Source organism: Talpa occidentalis, unplaced genomic scaffold, assembly GCF_014898055.3.
Source record: "Talpa occidentalis isolate TD23 unplaced genomic scaffold, MPIMG_talOcc4v2.1 talOcc4.7, whole genome shotgun sequence".
Classification (NCBI taxonomy): Eukaryota; Metazoa; Chordata; class Mammalia; order Eulipotyphla; family Talpidae; genus Talpa; species Talpa occidentalis.
This window is the reverse complement of record NW_023605083.1, coordinates 28,933,170-28,946,723: the sequence shown is the minus strand read 5'-3', so window position 1 is coordinate 28,946,723 and position 13,554 is coordinate 28,933,170. Positions and strand designations below refer to the sequence as shown.

General features: G+C 39.8%; 1 protein-coding gene and 1 long non-coding RNA gene across 12 annotated transcripts in view; one reads left to right on the top strand and one right to left on the bottom strand.

The window, feature by feature from the left end:
* Positions 1–12,424, bottom strand: part of LOC129144889 (uncharacterized) — a 90,689-nt gene extending 78,265 nt beyond the window's left edge. Inside the window, exons 1-4 of the long non-coding RNA XR_008549690.1 lie at positions 12,346–12,424; positions 1,463–1,527; positions 1,057–1,121; positions 369–575 (exon numbers count right to left, since the gene is read on the bottom strand). This is a non-coding gene — a long non-coding RNA (uncharacterized LOC129144889). The remainder of the gene's footprint in view (positions 1–368; positions 576–1,056; positions 1,122–1,462; positions 1,528–12,345) is intronic.
* TRPM3 (transient receptor potential cation channel subfamily M member 3) overlaps positions 1–13,554 on the top strand; it is a 512,968-nt gene that overhangs the window by 365,807 nt on the left and 133,607 nt on the right. The gene's annotated exons all lie outside the window — the stretch shown is intronic.

The window sequence follows — 13,554 nt, the reverse complement described above, 5'->3', positions numbered from 1 at the left end:
CTGTGACAGATGCAGAAGGCTTGAGATATAACCATATACTTGACTGCTGAGCCCTTCCCCATATTTCTATCATACACTAGTTTAGGCACTCAGAGCATCCTGTAAAGCTGCCCTAAACCTACATGTCCTTTCAAAAGTAAAACCATACTTTTCTGCAATCATTGCAGCACCATCAAACACAGTAAAAAGCTCACATTCGGGGCCTGGCTGGCTCTACTTTCAGGCCACTTGCTACGGTATTGGTTTTGACCCTTGTACTTTCACACTAAGCATAATGCCCTCACGAATTCTTAGGCTTTTCTGATACCTTAGGCCATATCTCACTAATGGATACACAAAGTAAAACAAGATAAAGCACAGATGCTCACAAAGTCCAGGTGGTGGTCGCTTGACCCTGCACGCAGTTCTTCTGGAAGGAGCTCGGCCACCCGCTCTTTCTGCTCGGGCACAGGGTACTGCACAGCCAGAGCTGAACTTTTCGTTTTTGTGGTGAAAGCGGAGCGCATCTTAGGACTTCTTTCAGTTTGCAAAAGCAAGGACTTATGTAATTCTTCAGTGAACGGTAACGCCAACTTCTGAAAAGTGAGTGCACCTGTACATTTATCAGCGTTCAGGATTCAGCCAGGACCTCATTGGCTAAAGCTGATCACATGTTCCCAATTGATTATGTGCTTTCTCCAACCCCAAACCTTGAGCAAATGTCCTAATCAAGGGAGACAATCATGCACCTCATAGAGACTATTACCGCTGTCAGCCCATCATTTATCTTTTGAGTTTTATCTACTTGATTGGTCATCTTCTCCCCTGAAGGAATGTTCTACCTGCTGATCTCTTCTTTTGTATTAAAGTGGCATTTTCCCTTCTTTTCCTTCTCATCTGGCCTTTTCACTTTGTATTTTCTTATTCCACTGCCTGGGTGTCCTGGTTGTTATCAGCACATGTCTGTCAGCTGTGGTGCCCAGGGCTTGGGCCTCACTCACAGCTGATCTACCCTCTATTTTCCATAACAATGAGTTAAGCCTTCACTCACCCCATCATTGTGGCCATAACACTGACCTGAGGTATCCACATAATTGTATTTTTCACTTGTTTTTCTCCTCATAGGATCATAGGCACACAATCTAGAAACATAGACATTTGGGATGGTAAGAAAGCAAACAGCGGTGGTTCACAATCTTGACTGCACATTAGAATCACCGGGGGAGCTTTCAAAAGCACTGCCGCCTGGCTCCCAGCCCCCACACGCTGATGTAATTGGCCTGGGCTGTGGCCTGAGTGTAAAAGTTGTTAAAAGCTCCCCAGGTAGGGCTCGCTACAGTAAGGAACTTCTTGCTTCTGCACCATTACCACTTACACATTTTATTCCCTACTGTGCCATTTGGGCCTGGAGAAGTTCTGGCCTAATTTCCACAAGGAGATTATCTTAATTTTTCTGCAAAAATAAAATTAAAAGTTCACTTACATGAAACTCCGCATTCTCCAGGGACACCACCAAATGAAGCATCAGTATATATTGAGAGTAGAAAGCTGAAACAGAGAAGGAGCATAGTAAGTGAAATTGGCTCAACTGATTTGACTTAAATGTGATTCTATCTTCCTCCAGTCCCTGGCCATGACATATAACAAGGGGTGAGAAGGACTGCTGGGCTTTCCTCCAGCACCTGGGGCTCTCAGTACAAGCCACCTGGGGGTCATTTAATGATCAAAGACAGGAGGGAGAAGGCATCACTGAATAGTGAAGGGAAGGAAAGGAAGCAGAAGAGGAGGGGGGGAAAAGGAGTAAATTAACATCTAACACACCAGTTCCTTTTTTAAATTTTATCTTCCCTACAATAGTAAGAGACAGACAGTATTGTTCCCATTTTAACAAAAAACACTGAAGAAGGTAAATCATTTTCTTGAGGTCACTGGGCTATAAAGTGGCCTGACAGAGCCTCCTCCTACTCCCATCCTACCCCCTCCATCCTTCAAAGACTAGGACCCAAGTTTTGAAAGGCAGAGAACACAGACTCTCCAGGGATAAGGGAAATAGCATTCCCTTGCAATTTCTGCCAACCTGGCTCCTAGAAGGAGTTGCAAGGGCAGATCCCCCCAGAGGAGAAGAGGATTACAGCTCTTATCTGAGCCCAGGCGGCCAACTTGTGGCCCAAGCAGTGGAGTTTGAATTTTTTTTAATTTTTTTATATTTTATTTTATTTTATTTTATATTGAATTTTGTGGCAGCATTTCAGCCTCCATGAGGCCCTGGGTCAGGAGAAAACCAGAAATTCCACTAGCAGATACAGCAGGTGCTGCATGAATGCAGAGTGTGAGTACCTTCATGGGGGCAGTCTTGGGTCTCACCCACAACAACAGAGCAGTCACTGAAAACTCACCATCCTCTCATCTAACCATTCTAATAATCAAATGCTGATGATTATGATATAAGCCAACTTTTGCTTACATCATATCAACCAAAATTGGAGAAACAGGGCCTCCCCGGTGGCGCAGCGGTTGAGCACTGGGTTGCAAAGCTGCCCGCAGCCTCTGCAGTGCTGGTTCGATCCCCGGCTTCTCCCCTGGCCACCGCAGGAGGGTCCCACATGGCGCGCAGACCTCTCATGAAATGATGTTGAATGAAACAACATTATTTGAGGACCTGCTGTATTTCACTTAGGACTTCAAACAACCCTATGTGATAAGTGTTGTTTCTCCAATTTTGCCTATTAAGAAACTGATTTTTGAGGAATGGGGCTTCTTGCCTAAGTCAATATCATAACTGAAACAGCCGGGAAGTGTCTAATCCCAAAGCTATTGCTTTTTTCACTCTCTAATGCTATCGCTAAGGTAAAAAAAAAAAAGGTAGAGTATTAGGGAAGATGGATAATCTTTCCAAAAAATTGGAAATGTGTCTTCTCATTTATCTTTCTTCTTTATTTGTTCATTCCTGTTCCCCATGCCCTCATTTCACATTGTCCAAAACATGTTCTTTCACTGGCAAGAAATATAAGGAAATAATTCCTGTCAGAGATAGAACTTTCTGGAAATACTGATGTCAGAAAGTCACTTTCTGAAAGGCAAGCACCTTTTCCATGGCTCCCACAGGAATCTCCTGTCATAATGCCTCTTTCCAGAGCCTCAGGGAAGCAGCGTTCACCACAGTCGGCCATGCCATCAGAGAGATGCCCCTGAAATGGCTGATGGGTGTCATTGCAAAGGCAATGGCAAGGTGCAAAGATAACATACCCACCAGCATCCCCAAAAAATCTCAGGGCTCATGACATCTAATTGCCAGTTCCCTTATGGACAAGAAATGGAGGAAAGAAGATGAAAAAGAGAACCCCAATCCTGATGCAGATAGAATTTGAGGTTGCCAGGGCTCGCCTCCAGCCTGTCTGTGGCTTTAAACGCCCATTTATCCAGCTCTGTCTGAGACAAAATGTTTCTCAACAACCTGATTTCTAACCAGAACGCAACCATCTGCCATGTATGAGCCATAATCTCCCTGTCTTCCCTGTTTCATTGGCCCTCAGAAGCTCTTCATCCCTGCTGCAGCTGTTATCTCCTTGTGTGGTTTGATTTTGTCGCTCTGCCAACTTAGCAGTACTTGCTAGCTCTCTCAGCCCTGATAGGACAAGCCAGAAGTCTCAAAGAGAAGAATTTTCTAAACCTCCTTATAGCTCTCTGACAAAGCCCAGACGCTCTGTGGCATGGGTACAGAGGGGCGGGAAGAGAACAGATGCCAGGGACACCACTTCATACACAAATAAACATGGGCATATGCAACCAAAACTCACTGTGGACAAATCCAAATAGGAAATGCATCTCTTTTTAAAGCCAAATAATCACACATCTTAATACATCATAGGCATTGAACAAAGTCCAGGATGGGCTTGTGAACTGCTAGTGGCATCCTTCAAGTGGGCTGCCATTGGAAATTTCATTCACATCAGTTCCTCTTCTAAAACACAGAGGGCTAGGGGAAAAGTCTGTCTGTTACCTGCATATTCTGTTTCCCAAACTTTTAAATCTTCATTTCACAAACATTTATTTAGTGCCTGCCACATGCCGGTACTATTCTAGATGCTGGAAACACAGCAGTGCCTGACCTCACATAGCCTAAACTCAATGAGAAGGCAATAGTAAAAGAATAACTTTTCAAATACATGGAAAAGTACCTGGTAGTGATAGATACAATGAAAAATTTTAAAAGCAGGCTTAGTAAATAGAGACCAAAGAGATGAGATGAGTGGGATGGGGTAGGATAAACTCCTGAAGGGAGTGGTTTTTATTCACTGGTGTCTCAACCCCCAGCACATAGAACAGTGCCTGGCTGGCACTGAGTCAGTGAGTATATGAACAGAGGAATTGGAGAAATTCTTCCTGAGGATGGACCACTTAAGATGAGAATTTAGATAGGGAGCCAGCTGTCAACCCAAGGTCTAGAGGCAGAACATTCCAGAAAGAAGGATGAGTTGGTGCAAAGGCCCTGAGGCAGTAGGGTGCATATATATCTGAGACAGAATGAGAAGGTGGCTTGCCTAGAGCAAAATAAAGAGGGGAAAGGAGCACTGACAGGAGATGATGTAGGAGAAGATGCCTAGGGCTTGATTTAACAGAACAGATTTAAGAGAACATGCAATGTTTGGGTTTTATTCTGAATAGAATGGGAAGGTATTAGAAGGCTTTGAGCAAAGTAGTTTTCCTCTCTTTCATTATTTCTGAAAACCACTTTAAGAAGTAGGTATTAGTGTCATCATTCCTCCTAAAACTTAGAGGATTAAGTAATTTGCTCAAGGGACACAGAGTTATGGAGCAATATTATGATTTGAATTCAGGCTTGTTTGAATCAAAATTTTGCGTGCCTTCTACTTTTTCTCTCTTCTAACACAAAGACAGGGGTTTTATTCTGTAGCCTGACAATTTCACCTTCAAATGACCAAATAGATGGAGTATGCAATCTAGATAATCTCTAGGTCCCATTCTGCACTGCTTTTCTTGAAGTCTGTGATTTATTTACACAGTAGGAGTTTTTTTCATATTTCAAATGGCTTTCACATCTCCTAGTGAACAATCATCTTGAGCTTGAGTATTAATATAGCCTTGAGTCCACTCATTTTTTCCATTGTGAAAGTAATAGATGTCAATGTGTTTTGTTGAATTTCTTTGTAAGGTCTTTTTATATATATATATGTTTTTAGATTTATTTTGTTGTGGTCTAAATGTATGTACAGTAGTGTTGTATAAATTTATTCAGTGAGATTTCTCACTTAGCCTTAAAATGCTTGCATTTTTATACAATTGATAAACACGCTATTTTAAAGGTTTTGTCATTCATTATTTCATAGTGGGATTCCCCCACTGAAAACATTAGATTGAGTATGAGACCTGGAAAAAGATGTATATAGTGTCTCTAACCCTCCTGATCATGCTTTCAGAGGACAAAAGGTATCTGATTATGAGGATATCAGAGATAGTGCTACTAACAGATTCTTGTCCCATTTCTACTATGGTTCTCAAAACTGTGTTCCATAAAGTATCTCCCTTGGCAAGTATAAACTTGTGGGTCATCCTATTATCAATATTATGATCCATTGGGAACACTTGAAAAATTGAATAACAGCCAACCCCAAATCTGCAAAACAAAGTCCTTCCAAGTTGTGAAAATTTCATGTAAGTGCTTTTTATGACCATCTACTAATGACTGTATAATATGCCAACATTTCAGCAAGACTAATGGTTAAATATTATAATGCAGAGAGAACCCTTGCCACTTGGTCCTTTTCATTCATGAAGTTTATATAATACAATTGTATAGCTTATATATATAATTATATATATATATATAATTTATAATACAATTAGTTCTAGTTCCTTTCATGTCCAAACATCTTGTTGGGCAATTTGTATCAAGGAGTCTTAAGTCTCATGGAGTTTGACATCAAATGCTATTAGAAAAACTTCATCCTGAGTGTATGTGAAGGAATTTCCCCATAAGGAGTAACCTGCATGATAAAAAGACTCATGAAGATCAGCCTGTGCTTAATGTCTATTATGAATGCAGACTTGGACTGATATACTCCTGCTGATCCTACCTTGTTTGAATTTGCACCCTCAATGAAGTTGGCTACAATGCTGGCTCTGGGCAAAGTCCCACTGTAAGTCTCCTGCTTCCTGAGTATAATATGACCAGCAAGGTTACCGTTGACTAACAAAACAGTGACCTGTTGTGGCGCGATCTTGGGTCACTGAATAGTGTATTCTTCACATGCAACAAAGCGATATTGGGGAAAATGTTAAAAACCAATTAGAATCACCAGGAAGAATCCCTTTCCATTCTTTCTCTCATTCAAGCGCCATTTCTCCTATTGTCTTTCTTTTCCTTTTGAATTGTTTTGTGAGAGGTATTACCAACAAATCTGAATCTAATCAGGAGTGGTTCATTTTGTAAAACACCATTGAAATCAAACTTGAAAAATAAGATTTTCTTTTTTCTTTTCTGGACTCATCCCCTAGAAAATCTGTATCTTCTTGATTATTTTTTCTCTCATTAGTATTTTTTATGCTTTTTCTATGCATTGGGGAGTATGGAATATGGCCTTAGGATTTTGGTAGAACCAAAATACTGGAGAATGTAAAGGGAAAAAATGTCTTTCAGGAGAGGCACGCTGACTAGCTCACAGCCTCATTTAAGGGCCCCATGACTACCATTTATTCTACATAAGAAGATATTTGAGAAAGAGAGCAGCTATTTGCGGAATGAAGGATTTACGGTAGCAGTTGTTGAAACAACTGGCCCTCAGCCTGTCCAAACATTCTCCCAGATTTATAACATAAAGTTACCGTATCAGAATGAGTCTCCAGGGAGCTAAAACAACCACTTGACAAGCTGTTCTGCTCCCTGTTAAAGCTGAGCTAGGTGGCTCTCCTTCTGGTTCCAAAGCATTCAAAGCTAGGCCAAGTTACTAAGCCCTCAGGGGAAATTACCTGCTAATTATCATTTCATCATTCTGGCATTATGATAAAGCAAACACAGTGAAGTCATTTGCATGGAGCAAAAGAAAACAGTTATACTTCTATTTGCAACCATAGACTCTTAGCACCTGGATAAACTTTCATTTGTGTGAAATGTTAGCCTGACCTACTCATCTAAGGATATTGAACCCTCTGTAGGCAATTAAAGGACAGGCAGCAAAGGATTAGCCAAAAAAAGAAACAGTAGAGATCATTGAGATTATAGCCATTTCTTTGGTTTACAGATGATGAAAGTAGGACTTTAAATAATAACAATAACCACCATAGTATTTACTGAACAGTAACATTTTCCAGGTGTTTTCATTATCTGAGCCCATCTGTTTAGTTAGCTCAGTTTCTCCAAGAATATGCCAAGATCCTTTCTGTTTTACAGTTTTCTCATAGCAATATATGAAGGGATACTGTCATTATCCCTGTCTGTAAACAGATGACTTATTCAAGTCCACAGAGCCATTTAAGTGACCTAAAATATTACATGTTATTTACATAACATAGCATGTTACAATGTAACAAAATTACGTTATGTGTTATCTATTAAAACTTAAAAAAATGATTTTTTTCTAAAAGTTTGTATGCCTCAATTATTTCACTCTAGAGTATTGCAGTATGTGTTGATAAGGAAACAAGAAAATAATATGTGCTATCTCACATAAGAAGCTCCTCTGATTTTGCTAGATCTTGAATTAAAACACCAATCTTGTATCTGGAAATGTGTTCAGAAAATATCTACTAAATGAAAATCTGAGATTTACTCTTAGAGTTGAAACCGTGGATCATATGGATCCAGCAACCATATTTTCACAACTAAAATCTAGACTACCTGATCCTAAATGTCGATTAACCACTGCATAATATATAGTGGTGACTCTGGAAAATTCCATTTGTATAGTCAATAAACATATTTAATGGGTACATGTAGTGTGTGTGTTTGGTGTGTCTTAGTATAAAACATAGAAAAACATTCACTTCTTTTGTCTGATACCAAGTGCAAATTTTAAAACCAGCCATTTTAGAAGATGAAAATAAAGCCCAATAAAAAATCTGAGCTGGCATGAAAGTATGAGCATTTGATATTCTTTCATACATCAGCATAAGTCACCAATGTTGAGAAGGAAGTCTCCTCCCTGGATTTCCTCTGAGTTCCGGAAATGCCTCTTTTTCTCATCCATATCAGAAATCTTAGGATCAGTTACCGCAAAAAGGCATGCTTAGGATGCTTGTTTCCAAAGCTGCTAAAATATGCTTTTCCTTAAGAACCTTTCCCAGTTTTGGCGATGTTGGCCCGATGGTTCTGTGATTGCTGAGTGTGCTCAATGGAACAGGGTTTGAAAAGCAATTGAAACCTCCATTTATTGGGCCTGTAACAGCAGCTAGTCCACTTGAAATTACAAGCTGGACTCCTTGAAATGAAACTTGTCATGCCCAGCAAAGCTGTTGACTGCCTGTCACATCTGGGAATTCTTGGAAGAATTGAACTAAGTCTGACAGATAAACTCAAAACAAAAAACCAAAAAGCCAAGCAATTTAGAAAGTGCTAGCAAGCCTTCCTCGCACAGGAACACCGGTGGCAGTGGGCTGTCTTCTTCACTAATTCCTGGTGGCAGGGTGGTTATTCTGTAGGTGGCCATTTAAAAAAAAAAAAAATGATGAGATACTTGATAAGATATTGACTTGGGAAGTTAAAGATTTTGTCATTCACATGGTATTTCTTCCTTTGGAAAAAAAATTTCTTCTTCCCATTGCCCAACTAATTTCAAAGACTGTCTCACTCCTATCCAGTTTAGGCCCATGGAGTTAGGTGTCCATGTATGGGCTGCACTTGACTTTCCCTATTCTTTCAAACTGATAATATATTTTTTTGAAGAGCTGCTAATGGTCTCACTCTCTCAAACAGACTACTACCTACCTAATAAAAAGGGTAAATAAAATTTAAACCTTAGTTCTTTTCAAGGAATTAGAATTGCCCATGGTCCCTGGTATAAACCTGGTATAAACCCTGATTTTTCTCCTCATTCCAAATTTCAGGGAACTACTGAGTAGTGCAAACTTCAGAGTTTTTCCCTACAACTAAATTAAGTTTCATTTTGCTGCTAATATATTCTCTTGTTTCTTATTTTAAACAACTGGGGCCAGAAAGAAATCTCTCCAGGGTACATTTTTCTCATCATCTAAAAAACTATGTTCTTTTGATTTAAAAAAATGCTCTTATCATGAAGTTTCTAGGGTTATAAACTTTGAGCAGAACTTCACCTAGACATTTATTTCTATGGATAAGAACTACAGCTATTTAGAATCACAGAATGCTTAAATTAGTAAAGAGTTGGTTGAATTAATCTACCCAATTATCTAAACCATTAGATAAATGGCAAGTGATTATAAAGGCAGGCACAGTAGAGGATCGATAGATGGATGGACACAAATTTCATATATATTTAACCAGGAAAATTTAAGTATGTCCTTGTATAGTGCCTGACATTTAAAGACTCCTAGTTAATATTTTTGCAAGGAAAGGAATGAAGAGGGGGAAAGGAGGTTGAAAACATAACCACAAGAAAGGCAGAATTTGTGCAAGAGAGAGAAACTCTTCCTATTTCTCAAATGTTCCCATGCATCTATCCATACATAATTATCAAGGTAAGGGAAGTTTTTGCTGCAATGGGCTGATGAAAAAGAGGTCAAAAGAAAAAGAAATATCCCTCACTGATATCCACACGTGAATAGCAAAGTGACAGACTCAAAGACAGGTGCTGGACAGAAAGTAATTATATTCTAGTTTTGCATCACTGTTAAACCAAAATTAAATGCATTTACTTCATAATAGCTAGCTAAAAATAAACATCTATTATGCCCTTCTACCAAACCTATTTTAGAAAATTTTACTTTCTGTGGTAGCTTGTTTTATTCCATGCTAGTTCCACCTCTAGGCACCTAGGGAATTCTCCATTTCATGGAGTATGGGAAATGCTGATGAGTCAGCCAGCCGAATCAGCCAGGAGGCATTTTACAATGTAGCCTTTAAGAGCACAGCATGGGAGGATAAGAACAGGGTGGAGCACTGTGGTCTATGGTGGAGGACTTTGGGTGTTTGGTGGTGTGTGTGCTACATCTAAAAGGAGAGATCCTGTACCTCCAATACACTGACAAGGATGTAAACCAATGGCGCTTCAATAACAATTTTTTTTAAAAAGCACAAAAATAAAGCACAGCATGGTAATTCCAGCTCTGTGACTTTGAATAAGTTAATTTTGTAAGCTTCAGGTAGCTTTACCAGAAAATAGAATGGCAATACTGAAGGCCATCAGGAAGACTAAGTGAGTGTTGTACAATGTTTAGAGGAATGCTTGCTCACCAAAGCCACTATTTTATTATTATTATTATTATTATTATTATTATTATTATTAACTCCCTTCTATTCTCACCTTCAGCAGATATGCATGCTTCACCTAGTAACAGCTCTCCTTAAGAGTTTAGAGATGTTCAATCCTTAATTCCCTAGTAGCTGAAAGAGCTCATATACAATTAGAAACTTTTTCTGCTTAAAAAAAAAGCTCATTCTCTTTGTTCTTTGCTCACTAGTACAAAGGCTTCCAAGACATGTGGGCAGCAGAGACTCTTTTTTGGTTTCACTACAAGGCAGGGCACTCTTTGAATCACCCACTGCTTTCTAGTATGCTGCCGTGGCCTATAACCTACTTTTGAGTGAAAAGGATGGAAGTTATAAACTCATAACCTTCCTCAAATCATCCTGGCTTCCCTGTGCCTTTTCAGATCGTCCTATGATCTCAGCACCAACACTGGAAAGCAAGGTATTACCCTGAATCCTTCCTTGTGTCCTGATACCTGAAAGTCACCCACCTTGTGATTCTCCTTGCAGTATCCTCTCCATTGCACAGCCACCTCCTAATCCATGCCCTTGCTACTTCATCTCAAACCTGCAAATGCCCTGAAGCTAAGCCCCACTTCCCAGTCCCACCGCAAGATTAATCTGCCTTTCACAACGTTTGACGTTAGCAAGACAGCCTAGAAAGGCTACGAGCGCCCCTCACACCGGTCCAGTTGAGATCCAGCCCTGACTGTCCCTCACGAGCTAAGCACTCTTGAGTAATTAACTTCCTCTGAGTCTCATAGGGTTGATGTGAGGGTGAACAAGATGATACTTACATAACATTTGATACAAGGCCTAACGTATAGTGAGTTACGTCCAAATTCCTTAACGCTGAAATCCACTCAGACTGGCCCCAACTTTCTTTCATCAATCACTTTCCCTTTACTCCCGTGCTCCAGCCAAGGTGAACATTTGTACATAATGTTTTTAATATTAACTTTTCCCTTATTTGCACTTATTATTTTCTTTCTCCTGCAACTTCCCACCATCAAAGTTCCTTATTAAAGTTCTAACTTCCCCACAAAGTTCAGATCAAATGTGGCCTCCACTGAGAAGTCTCCTCCATTGTCCTACTAGCCAGAAGTGGCCTATGTCTCCTTAGCACCTATCTGCTTTCCTTAGTTAGAATTTTCTTACAGGCTTCATCACATCTTCCTAATTTTGACTGTGTTTGAATCTCTCTCCCCAAATGTTTTTACATTTGACATATGTAGCTATGACATGGAAAAGTAAGGAGACAGAGAGTAAAGAATTACCCCACTCGGAAAATGTTCTCTCTCCTCAACAGTCATTCTCAAAAAAAAATTTAAAAACTCAGTGTTAGACTGCAATTTTATGCAAAGAGGTTTTTTTTAAGAGTATGCTATCAACTTTTTATTTATATGACAATATGTGTAGAAAGTTTCTGCAAGAAGACCTACCAAAACATTTACAATGGTAGTTTTGGCGTAGCTAAATGCACGATTTTTTTTCCCCCAGTATCTTAAGTGGTCACTGAGTTGATTTTTTTTTAATTTAATTTAATTTTTACTGTACCTTTTGACTCCCTTTGCAAAGAGTTTTGACCTGAGAACAGTTAAGCACTACAGTTTGTGCAGTGAGCAATGGGAAGAATAAACACCACTACTCCATGAGAGATGCAGGGCAGTGTGTCCCTAGTGGGCCAGGGAGAAGCAGAGATTGCTGGTGTTTAGTGAGAAACAATAGTGCTGATAAAATGAATTGTTCTTTCTTTGAATCAATTCCATCTGAGTTGGAAAAAATGGAAAACTTTTAAAATAAGATTCATTGTCAGTTAGGATGACAGTTGATGGGCTCCCTTTTTCCATTTAATAAATGTCATGTTCTTCATTGTCAGGTCAGAAAATGCAGTTCTGAGGGAAGACTTCCATTCTGCCACCCGCTTAATGTTTAATTTGCCAACCTGGGTTAAAGGGAAAACCTACCAGCGCTGCTTTTTGTTTCCCACTGTGTTTCTATTCTTGTCACACAACAAAGGAGCCTCTTCCTTCTTATTCTTCTCAAGTGGCTCTACGGAAAAAAAAAAAAAAAAAAAAAAAAAAAGCTGTGGAGAAAACACAAATTGAAACCAAAAACTAAAAAAAAAAAATGGAGAGAAAATAAAGGCAGCATTTCCAGACTCAGCATTGAGTAAACAAACACAGGATTTTCTCTGCCCCTGAGACTGATGGCCAGGCCCATAGTGACAAGGCCGGAGAGCAGGCCCCCAGGCAGATGGGCCAGAAGAATGTCTGGGGAGAATGTGACTCCTAGTAAATGGTCTTTGTGATTTTCCTTTTGTTTGTCATTGTTTAAGACAATAATCATCATTCTAAAATCTAATCTTACATTTCCATTTACAAATGTTTTCAGGTATATTTAGACACAAAATTCAGAATCATCTTGGGACAGAGACATACCCGGATATCACAGCTTTGGCCCAACATGGGCCAAGACTTGTCCTTCCAAAATGGGCTTGTGCACATGTCCCCACGAAGCAGCCCAGAAGGTTTTCTTTCTTTACCCTTAATCAGGCTAGGAATTTATTTTAGTAGTGGCTTTTAGGACCACTGGCAATATTCCTGACCAAATGTATCTGTTTTCTTATGATTAGCCTACAAGGCCATGCCTGAAGTGATTTTTACCATGTAGGATAGGTGTGGCCCTGGAATATAGCACTGAGCCTGCTCGGTGCTTCCTGGTGAGACTGTTGATGGATATTAACTGGAAACCAGGCTGGTCTCTGGATAGGAAATAATGCAGAGACACACAGGCACCTGAGCCCAGACACTGAGCATCTACGACCCCAGCCCTGCCCTCCCTTAGCCCAGGTAAGACTGACTGTTCAGTCTCACACAAGTTAAAAAAAAAAAAAAAAAGACACTTGTTAAAGACAGTAAAGAAGCCTTTATTCAAGGGACTACTGCAGTGGTGTTTACAATAAGGATGAGGAATCGGTTTTGAATAGAATAAGGAAAAGTGGAGATTTATGGCCATGGGGAAAGGATGGGGGTGTCAGTAAATGGGAAATTTCTAAGAGAGGAGAGTGATTATTGCTCAACTGACCAAATAGGGTTGCTGAAGGCAGGTCAGGGTGATCATGTACACACTGGGGGGTGAGGAATTTGGTCAGATAAATAAGATTGGTCAAAGGC